The following is a 12,235-nucleotide window of genomic DNA, read 5'->3' on the forward strand; positions in this document are numbered from 1 at the left end:
TCTAATTACATGAGAGATATATTCTTCAACAAGGGTGCAACAACTTTATATTTATCTTTTTTTTTTTTCTAGATTTGACACTAGTTGTCAGATTTTTCTTTCTTTTCTCCTTTTTATATTCTCTCAATTTTTCACACTTTTTTCCACTCACATACAACAAACTTCCATCCAAATTCCCCCAAACTAAAGATCTACTTATGGTATGATTAGAATTGAAATTTTGGGTATTTATGGGTTTATCTTTTTAGGCTCAATATGTGTAGAAAAAAATAAGTTAAGGCTCAAAAAGGGTAACTAGGATAAAATTATAGGGATGGCTTGACAAGCACAATCGATTTAAAAAAAAAAATTGCCTAAATCACTTTCCTAGTCATGCATAATTTATTATTTCGCCTCAAATAGCAAGCAAGCAAGTTCTAGAATTTTCCAAACAACTTTTCACATATCAAATTAGCATACATAAACCAATTTAATTACTAGAAAATTACCTAATATGATTCTATGTTCTTTTAAATATAAAATTAAAATTAGTCAAGAATGTGATATCACCAAGCACACGGATTTTTCGAAAAATAAATGAACTTTTCAAATCATGCTATCTACCTACTTTCAAATTGACTCATATTAAGCAAATTAACTTACATTAAAAATAAAAAATTTAAATTAAAATTTTAAATTTAAGTTCACCCCCCAAACTAAAGTGACACATTGTCTCCAATGCGACATTAAAAACTAAAGGGAAGGGAACTTACCTGAGCGCCATGTCAGTATGGCGGTGGTGGTGGTGGCGGGTAGAATCCACCTCTCGCATCCATGAGGGCCTTTGTGCCAAACAAAGAAAACTGACCTCCAATGTTGCAATTTTTAAAGCTTTCCTTAGATTGAGAGTCACCTTCATAACTCCCACACAATAGTCTTTTCATACGTCGTCGAAAAGTTCGAAAGCGTTCTTTAGACTTCCCTTTCTTCTTGTTGGTAGTTACTTCTCGATCATCCTTTACAACTTCCACTCGACAACAAGTAGGAATTTCAGTTGCGGCAAATACCTTGAAAGTCTCTTCTTCTTTTTGAACACGCAACTTTAACTCCCCCTTCTGTACATCAATTAATGCTTTCCCTGTTGCCAAGAAAGGTCTCCCCAGGATGATAGGAACATTACTATCTTCTTCCATATCTAGAACAATGAAATCAGCTGGGAAGATGAACTTGTCCACCTTTACTAACACATCCTCAATGACTCCTCTAGGGTGAGCTAGCGATCGATCTGCCAATTGAAGAGTTACAGTAGTTGGCTTTGCTTCACCTAGCTGCAATCTTTTGAACACTGACAAGGGCATTAAGTTAATACTGGCTCCCAAATCACATAGTGCATTTATTCCTTCAATTTTACCAATAGTACAAGGAATAGTGAAGCTCCCTGGATCTCTGAGTTTTGGAGGGAGTTTCTTCTGTAGAATAGCGCTACACTCTTCAGTTAGAGCCACTGTCTCATAGTCTTCCATCTTCCTCTTCTTTGACAAAATTTCCTTCATAAACTTCACATAACTTGGCATCTGCTCTAGAGCTTCAGCAAAAGGAATGTTAATGTGAAGTCTTTTGAAGACTTCTAGAAACTTGGTGAACTGCTTGTCTAAGCTTGACTTTCTCAGCCTCTGAGGATAGGGTATCTTTACATGATGATCAATACTAATCGGTGGAGACTGTTGTGGTGGTGCTGGGCTATCAGTAGCCTTCTCTGCTGTCGGTGTTGGTGTCGGCACTGGTTGAGCATTTATTTCTACATCTACCTCAACTGGTTGTGGTAACTCAGGCCCATCATACTTCTTACCGCTCCTCAGGGTAATTGCCTTGCAGTTTTCTTTAGGATTAACTTCAGTGGTGCTAGGCAAATTTCCTTGAGGGCGGGTTGCTACCTGAGTTGCTAGCTGGCCCATCTGAGTCTGCAGGTCTTTAATTGAAGATCTAGTTTCAGTCATGAATTGGAGCAGTAAATCTGTCTGCAAACTAGAACTTCCACCAGAGGCTTGTTGCTGATTAAACTGTTGGTTCTGATTTCTTTGTTGATAGAACCCACTATTTCTTCGGTTGTTATTCTGGTTGAACCCATAATTGTTGTTGTTGTTGTTCTGTGAAAAATTCCCAATGGCCTTAGCTTCATCCATTGGCAAATCATCCACATCTGCTTGGCACTCCGAAAAGTGATGACTTCCTCCACATAACTCACAAACAATTTGGGCTTGCTTAGCTTGCCCTGCAATGATTTTAGTCAATGCCTCAACCTGAGCTGTTAACTTTGTATGGCATCGACTTCTAACACACCAGCTACTTTCTTGGATTGACTCCTTTCAGTTGGCCACTGCTGGTTGTTTAGAGCCATCTCCTCCAATAGATCATATGCCTCATTAGCACTCTTTCTCATAAAAGCTCCGCCAGCTGCTGCATCTATTAGAGTTCTAGTATTACCAACCAACCCGTTGTAGAAGTTGTGAACCAGCATCCACTTCTCTATACCATGATGGGGACACCTCCTGATCAGATCTTTAAACCTCTCCCAAGCCTCATGGAGAGATTCATTATCTTGTTGGCAGAAATTATTGATTTCTCCTCTTAGCTTTGCAGACTTCGCTGGAGGAAAGAACTTTGACAAGAATTTTGTTGCCAGATCATTCCATGTAGCAATAGAATTCGGTGGCAAAGAATTCAACCAACTCTTGGCTCGTTCTCTGAGCGAGAATGGAAACAACCTCAATCTAATGGCATCGTCGCTAACTCCATTAACTTTAAAAGTTTCACAAAGTTCCATGAAGTTAGAGAGATGCAAATTTGGATCTTCAGAAGGGAGACCACCAAACTGAACTGAAGACTGCACCATTTGAAGGATGGCAGGTTTGATCTCGAAGTTGTTTGCATCCACTGCCGGTGGCCTAATACATGACTGCACTCCCGTCAGAGTAGGGAGAATGTAATCTCTCAAGCTACGGCCATTAGCTTGATCTTCCACAGCGCCTCCATTATTACCATTATTACGCCCATTGTTCCCAACATTATTGTTCACATTGGCAGCCATGATTTCTGATGTTTCAGCAGTTGCTGAAACTCTTTCTTGCCTCTTGTTCTTTCGATTCTTCCTGCAAGTTTTCTCAATTTCAGGATCAACTGGTAATATGACTGATTGTCCTTGACGGCGCATGCACTTAGGATTCCTGAAATAAATAAAGAAAATATTGCAAGAAAAAGGTTAGAAAAATCAGCAAGAGAAAATATACCAAAGTAGAAGTTAGTATAATTTTATGTAATATTAATCTTTAACAATTCCCCGGCAACGGCGCCAAAAACTTGTTGCGATATTTTGCACACGCAAGTGTACGTATCGTTTCAAGTAGTAGACTCACTAGGAGTGAGGTCGATCCCACAGGGAGTGTAGTTAAGTACGTTAAAATTAAATTTTTACTTCTATTTGATTAAATAAAAGATAGGAAAAAAAAACAATGAAGTATAAGAAAAATAGTTGGAAGCAACGATTCGAGAAAATTGATAGTTAATAAACTAGGGTGTCGATTTCAATTGTTTTTATTGAATATGGCCTAACATGATTATTTTCCTAATATTAATTCCTATGCAATAGCAGGTTTACTAAGGTAATTTATAGTCTTCTCAGATATATAAACCTCAATTACATGTAAACTTTCTACTCTCGTGATAAATTTAACATGCAACAGGCATTAAGCATAAAAACCCTATAAGCTATCTAAACCATATAGGTACTCTCGTCCTATATCGAAATTCAGTTCTATTTTACTATAGCATATTTGACACTCACTTCTCAGATCTCGCATCAAAATCATAGACAGATAATTGGTGATCAGGCAATTAAAAGTAATTAAGCACAAATAAAATAGAATACATAGAAATTAGGGGGAAAATTAATCATCTTAAAACCATAAACAATGTTAAACAATATCCATCTAACCCTAATTAAAGTGTTTAGCTACACATGTTCATGGAAGCACAAATACACATATTAACTTTAAGAAAATAGATGAAAATAGAGAAGAGAAGAATGCTGAAAACCCTCTGAAGAATGCCTCCAATATTGCAGTTGATCTCTCCACTTTGCATATGTATTCTCTCTGTTTTTCTCTCTAAAATTGCTTGATGAAATCAACTCCCTTCTTCCCTTTATATAGGCATTGAAGGCCTAAAAATATGGAAAAAACGCAATATTTAAATTCCCACTCGAATTTAAATTTTTGGGAAACCTCAAACGAGATATTTTTTTCTGCTGCGTCGACTGATAGTATTTGGACCATAACTCTCTCAATATTGCTCGGAATTGAAAGATTCAAGATGTTCCGGAAAGATAAAAGAGAGATCTAGAACTTTCATGTTTTGACTTTTTCCAAAATCCAATCAGAAAACCGTCGAATTCAGGCTTGAAGTTTCGGCTTCCACAATTTTCTCTATAAAAAATATCATGATATTTTTTATCTTTTTCCCATCTTTTTCTCTGATATTTTTCTAATCTTCTTCTATTTTAAATCTGTAAAAATAAAAGATAACAAGCGTAAAAATGCTCCAAACACGATTAAAACTTAATTAAAAATATACTAAACTTAATCTAAAATTAATACTAAAAATAACCTAACAATTGCAACTAAGTTAAGATATTACAAACTTACCGTTATACATATCTTTCCAAGTCAATATCAGTAGTTGATCTTAAGATTAAAAGAATCTAAATCCTGATATGCTTAGGCTCAACTCAGGAGTGCTATTCATGTTCTTTGATTTATTAGTTAAGCCTACTTTTGGTTCAGGGTGATACGTATATTTTGGGAACATGATAGTATGATTGAGTGGGAGTGCTGAACATAAATATGGAATCTATAGCTTCTACTGGTGTATAGAAGTCAAGTGATGATTCCCTTCGAGCTTAGCAAATAGAAGTAAATGGATGAGCTCTTGTTTAACTGACTAATTATTAGATCACTAAACACCATTTACAGGTAGCTAAGTGTTTTAAGGGGAAAAATACATTGAGGGGTGAGAACGGTAAAGAAATCCCATCTCGATGTAGATCATCTATATAGAGGATCTTTAAATCACAATAAGATTATAACAATGGTTAAATGAGATAGCATATTGATATCGTGGAACATACAATATGCTCTATATAAGTCTGAGAGTGCAATTCTAAGTTCTAAGAGTGGATTCAACGAAGAATTAATAAGTAGGAATTTACTTGGTAAATTTGGTTCACTTATTGGAAGCTCAGCATATAGATCTATGGTCCCCATTCTAGTTGAGAATATTCTGCTTGTAAGACTCATTAATTGATTCGTGATTGATTAATTATAATTCTAAAGTTAGACCATGTCTAATTTTATGAATTTTCACTAAGCAGGGGTGAAATTGTAAAGAAAATAGATTCTAGGTTTATTTATTTATTAATGGACTTTATATGTCTAATTAATAATTAAATTAAATGACAATATTATTTAATAATCTATTTTAGTTATTAAATAATTAGTTTTGGCATTTAAAAGGTTAGAATTGGAAAATTGGCGTTTTTGAGAAAATAGAGATAAAATTTGATAAAACTGCAAAATCAAGTGAGGCCCACTATAACACCATGGCCGGCCACTTATTAAGGGTTTTTCAAATTAATTTTTTCATTATTTTAATGCCAAATAATTCCTAACCTAAACCTAGTAGTTGCCTATAAATAGAAAGTGATGGCTCAGTCACAACACATGCTTTCACAAGTTTTCACAAGCCTTTCTGACAGAAATTTCTCTCTTCAGAAAAACTGAGCCTTCCCCACTTTCTATACCTGGCCGAAATCCCTATTCTCTTTTCTCCTTCATCAATTTCGAACCCTAGTGAAAGAGTAAGTCCCCACACACAGCAAGCAGTAACTCAATCATAGATTGGAAGACTGTGAAGGATCAAACTTGAAGAAGAAGGACATTCGGGCTCAGATCTTGATTATACTCTGCTACAGAAAGGATACAAGGGTTAGAGATCTGAGTGGAAGGAGACATTAATTCCGCTGCATCAATGTAAGGTTTTCTTAACTTTATATGTGTTTAATTTATCGTTTTAGAAAGTTCATATTTAGGGTGTTTAAACAACATACTTGTGAGTAGATCTAAGATCCTGGTAAAATAAATTTCCAACAAATATTCCCAACACTTCTAAGATCTGAATGGTCCTTTCGGACTGTCCATCCGTCTGAGGATGAAATGTTGTGCTGAATATCAATTGAGTACCCATAGCTCGATGTAGGCTCTCCCAGAATCTCGATGTGAACTTTGAATCCCTATTAGAAACAATGGACTTTGGGACACCATGAAGACGTACTATTTCTCTAACATACAGTTTTGACACAAGCATTTTTTATCATTGCTGACTCTCATGACTGCCATTACCTGGTTGAACCTTGACAAGCGATCATTGGGGTCTGTGTCTCCTGTATACAAAGTCATTTGAGGCATTTTTAAGTTCTTAGGAAGTTCTTTTTCAAATACATTCCTGGCGCAAGGCTTCCGGTCCTCCCAGTCAGATTCTAAATCATCTTCTTTTTGCCTTCGAGAGACTTTAGCTATGTCCTTTCAGAGAATAGCGAGTTCAGCCAGGATTCCTTCATTTAAAGTGTTATTCGAAACTTTCACAGTTTTATTTTTTAATTCTAGACAAGTCCTGAGGTCCCTGTGCTTGGCATTGAGTTTTGGTCTTAAATCGATCGGAGGGTCCTTTTGAATTTTTCCCTTTCTTTCCCCAGGCTCTTGGTGCATGAATATGCTCCTCCAATCTCCCCAATCCTGAGGACTAGTCTTTCCCTAGGGAAATCTGCCCCCATGTTTTAGGGGGATTGGAATAAACTTTTTGCGGATCTCAAGCCTTTTTTTTCCTCTCCGGATTAGCTTTAGGATTTCCCTTGGGGGGACTTTCAAAAGGGAACCAGATAGGGCTTGTCTCCCGGTTCTTTTATTTTTGATTTGTTGACGGCTAAGAATGTCCTTCTCCCATTTTATCTTGTTCGAGAGGGCCCACATTCGGGTGCACATGAATGCCTGTGACTTCCATCACTTTTTTCATAGCAATTACTATCTCTTGCATTCGCTTGTTTTGCTCTTTTTATTCTGCAAATTTAACCTCATGGTCAGTAGCTTTTTGTCTCAACGCAATTAGTTCGGTATAACTACCATCGTTGTACTCCTCATACTCTTCTTGGTTTCCCTCATACTTGGGATCCTTAGTTTTGTCTTGTTCTTCAACATCTACCCTTGAAGCCACTTCTTCTCCATCTGGACCCACAAGATCTTCGGGCAGATGTGGTCGACGTGAGTTGTTTCTAGTCAACACCATCGTACCAGGAATCTATTTATGATTTACCTTCTATGGAAAGCTTCCTATAACTCTCAATGAAAGCACCAAAACATTAACCAAGAGTTTCAACAACTATTAATTAGAGACATTTTAATGATTAGAAGAAACTTAATATGAAGGATTTTTTACGTGATTAGATCGTTAATTAGCCTTAGTTCACGAGTCACTGTTATTAATGCAGTAGTTCTCTACAAAGAATTTCTCACTATTTTTCTCGACCCCTAAACTGAGTGTAGTTGGGGGTATTTATATGCTCATAAAGATGGTAAAAAGGTAACTGTTGCTGTACTTGTATGAGTATTACTTGCACCATTTCCCAAATTTAGACAATAGGGCATGCATGTCCATTTTTTTTTACAATTCGTAGACTTGCTCTAGGTGTTTGGTAAGATAGACTTTTAGCTTCTGCTGATGATTTGACTGTTCATTATGCAATCGTCATAGTGTGAAATCAGAGAATAACGTTTTAAAGCTCTGACACGTCTTTTCAAAGTAATTTGTAAGCGTTTTCTCCATACTGCATTTAATGCGTCCAAAGCGCGAGTCTGGACCCATTCCTTTTTCTTATCACAACTCTAGATATGCTTGACTTTCGGAGTTTCGATAGGGTAGCTTGTTCTCCCGGAGGGACTTCCGGACCGAAGCTAATGATTTCCTTTGTAGTCTTAGGAAAATTTAGTGATTATTCTCTAACATCAGCCTCATCGCCACTTAGCCAACCCGTGCCACGTATTTTAGGAGAAATCATGGGCAATAGATCCCAAAGTTGGTGTCTCTAAATGGTAAGTTGTTAAGTTAGTTACGACTTAACAAACTCCTCGTAACAATATCTCCATGTCAACACAAGAAGAAGTGCTTCCTGATGAGAAGTACGCTTCCTAAAAGACAGACTAAAGTGTACGTTGAGGAGACTTTCCGAATAGGAAAGGCAACAACTGGAGTCAACTATTAGAGACTCCTTTCCTAGAGGAAACATCTAGCTATTCGAAACTTCTTTCTGGAAGAAGACTAGCTTTCTTGAAGACTCCTTTCAGGTGGACATGATAGGCATCCAGGTTCTCCCTTCGAGATGGCATTTATAATTCCACGAGATTCCTTCTAGATGGACAAGTTAAAGTTTCGAAAACTCTCTTTCGAATGTGATCTAACTTTTCATAATCAGAACAACTTTTGAAAATATTTACATTTGAAGGAACTATACCACAGGCACCTTAAGGTGCCCAACACTACACTGATATGATGTATTCTTAATGGTTAGCAATTTTTATATTATTTATTAAATTAAAATATATGAAACTCTCAATATTAATATGCACAGGGGCAGATGTTGGGTTTTATGCCCTAAATAAAACTCATTTCAATATAATCGGATTTACTTATTAATATAGATCAGAAATAACATTTAATGTTGCATGGTTCACATGATTTATTTCATGATTATATGTACATAATGTATAAATTCATCTGAAACCCTTTTCACATACTTGATCCTGTTTATTGTGCCGTCAACACATTGGAAAGTAAACATGACTATGTGAATAAAGTTTCCTAGATTTATCAGACACAGGGTTTTACTGATATGATAATCTACAACAAGAGTTTACTTGCATTTGGAGAAGTGCTATGTTCTTTCCAGAGCATTGGTTAAAGTAAAGCTCAGGTTGGATGCATGGTGTAATACCCGGAATTAAGAAATGGATTAGCAAAACCCTAACTAGATAATTATGTATAATTGAGGAAATTATATTATTATATAATTTAATATATGTGAAATTATATGAATTTTATTATGTTAAGACCCCGTTGGTGAGCCAGGGGCATTTTAGTAATTATGACCCGAGAAGGGTAAAATTATGAAATTAATTTGATTACGTGCTTAATGGAACTATATTATTATATAGTATACATGTGTTGTCTTTTCAGGTGTGTTCTGACAGGTTAGCGCGGTATAGTCACAACCGGGAATTTCGGGCCGAACCGGGTTCGGGCCCGAAATGTAAATTGGATTGATAATTTGGCATTTTATTTGATGAATGATAATCTGAAATTTATTTGAAATTAATTGAGTATTGAAATGACTTATTTACCCTTGTGAGGGTGTAGGTGTGAATAATAAGCCATGAGGGCATTTTGGTCATTTCACCCCTAATTATTATGTTTGATTAAAATTGATTTTTGATGAAATGAAAAGCAATTTTCTGGTTTTGCTTTCACTCTTGGCCGACCCCCTCTCTCTCCCAAACCCTCTTATTATTTCAAAGTTGAATTTGAAGAAAAGCTTGGTTCTTAGCTTGTTTTGGAGCTTTGAAGTTGTGAATTCTTGGTTTGAGTTTGAGGTAGTTTCCTATGACTTTAATCTTGATTTTTACTTCTGAATTTGAGTGTTGTAAAAGCATAAGTTTGTGCTAATGTTCTTGAGATTGCATGTGTAAAGGAATTGAAGTTAGTTTTGTTGAATTTGAGTATGTGATGCTTGAATCCTTGCTTGGGTGTTTGATTGAGCTCTAGATAAATTTTTAGGGTTATTTTCATGTCTTGAATTCAGATTTTTGAAAGTGTTTGCAGCTGGAAAATTGATTGAGTTGGTTGAGTTGAAGCTCAAGTTTAGAGCTTGAAGTTTTGGAGTTTGAACATAATTTTAAGTTGATTTTTACAATCTGAAATTATGGGGTTTATTGTTGGATTTTGATGCATAAATATGTGTTTTAGACCCTATAATATTTCCTAGCTGCTCTAAGTGGATTAATTGTGATTTTGGTTGTGAAAAGCAAGCTTGAGTTCATGGAACTCAAGCTTGGTGCTTTAATGGCACTTTTTGATTTTTAGTGCAATTGTTGGGTTTAAGTTGTGGAATATGTTTATTATGACATATATTGATGCTCTGGAAAGTTTGGGAATGTTTGGGAATGATTTGAGTGAGTTTTGGGGGTTTAAAGATTGAGAAATTTCGTGTTCTCTGCCCAGACAACCGGAATTCCGGTTGGTTCATCCGGAATTCCGGTTGGAGTTCATCGGGAAATGCTGAAATTTGTTTTGGCCATAACTTTTGACTCGGGACTCCGTTTGGGACGTTCTTTATACCGTTGGAAAGCTCTTTTCGAGCTCTATGTGATTATCTGTATTTGAAATGCCATGAATTTACTTTATGAATGTGAAATCAGGGGTTAACCCTATTTGTGAAAATTCCGGATTGTGTGTGACTAGGATTACCGGCACCTGGTCAGGAGCACCCGAGGATTTGGAATCTCTACTATTGCGGGACAACAGGTAAGACAGTGATTAGCACGTAGAGTATGCGCAGTGGCGCTTATGTTGAGAATGATATGCATGAATGTTAAGTAACCGGGATTAGGGTTATTACCCTAATAGGAAGGGTCTAATAGCCTGTGGTTATTACCCTAGTGATATATGTGTATAAATGTCATGCCATGTTAATTGAAATGAGATTTAAGGATTATGTGCTCAAGGCATAATCAGGTTGGACTCGGTACTCATAACCGAGATGAACCGCTTCTAAGGCCTTAATGTATTTAGACGTGTGAGAGTAACACGTGGGTCTATGTCACGTAGATTTAATTAGATGTGTGAGCGCAACACATAGGTCTACGCCACGTAGACATAAATGGGCATGATGAAATAATGATCAGGTCTGTGCTATACAGACATATGTGAATGAGCATAATTTTATGATTTATACTGTCTTGCTGGGCTTGGCTCACGGGTGCTCTACTGTGCAGGAAAGGGTAAGGCATTAGCTGATCAGCCATGAGTTTCAGGAGCAGGGCGAAGAATGTACATGTTCATGCCACTTCAGACCAAGCGGGTTATGGGTCTAACAGTGTTGACTTTTGTATTCTGTTTTGCCGCCAGGCTCGGCTAGTAAGAAAGAACTTGTAATAAGTTTGTAAATATTTTTGGGATCCCAACTATTTTGAAAAGTTTAAACATATTACAAGTTTATTTTCAGTCTGTTTAATATAAAAGTTTAAATTCTGCGCTATTTTAATTAGTAATCCCGGTTAGGGGATTAGGGCTTCATAAGTATTTTGGGTAGCGTGCCTAATTATTTAGGGCGTTACAATTTGGTATCAGAGCGCCAAGGTTTTTAAACTTCCTGTAGACCGGCCGAACATGTACATTCGTCATCAGAGATAGGCTCGACTCATGGTGCAGTAAGTATTGAGAGTAAATACTTGACTGTATGTGTGATCATCTGTTTACCGCTTTCCATTTTAGGCAGTATGCAAGCATCTTGAGTATGTATGTGTTATGTGATGCCATGCTATAAATGCTATTTGTTTATGTAAATATGTATGAGGTAAATAGATGAGTTAGGGTTTAAGGCAATAAGTGCGTAAGTGTGGTATTGGTGCTTAACTCGCTGGGGTTGTTGATTACAGGGGTACTAGTAATGGACCCTCCGCAATCATCTAGACCACAGGGCGAGCAAGTAGAGCCTGGGGTTACCCAAACCGATCCACCAGCACTGCCTCCACCTCCGCAAAATCTAGGGGATAATGCGGGGGCCGTTAATGCTAATCCTCCTGCTGATTGGCAGCAGATGTTTCATGAAATGCGAAGTGTCATACTTCGTCAAGAGGAAGAGTTGTAACGTTTAAGGCAACAAGCTGCCCCAGTGAATCAAGGGTTACCACCAGCTCCTGTGCCAGTGGTGGGTAACCAAGGGTATATTATGCCGCACCGAGACTCTGTGTTCGAGCGGTTTGTGAAGCTGCAACCTCCGGCTTTTTTGGGAGGCATTGATATTATTAAGGCTGATCAATGGATGAGCACTGTTACCCGTATCCTCGATAATATGGGGGTGACGGGAACTGAGAGGGTG

General features: G+C 37.1%; 1 non-coding gene across 1 annotated transcript; it reads left to right on the forward strand.

Moving 5' to 3' along the window:
• Window positions 1–2,507: 2,507 nt before the first annotated feature.
• Window positions 2,508–2,614, forward strand: LOC115715391 (small nucleolar RNA R71). The gene has a single exon (XR_004011265.2). It is a non-coding gene; the product is annotated as a small nucleolar RNA R71 (small nucleolar RNA).
• Window positions 2,615–12,235: the final 9,621 nt, after the last annotated feature.

Source organism: Cannabis sativa, chromosome 2 (assembly GCF_029168945.1).
Source record: "Cannabis sativa cultivar Pink pepper isolate KNU-18-1 chromosome 2, ASM2916894v1, whole genome shotgun sequence".
In the NCBI taxonomy this organism is placed as follows: domain Eukaryota; kingdom Viridiplantae; phylum Streptophyta; class Magnoliopsida; order Rosales; family Cannabaceae; genus Cannabis; species Cannabis sativa.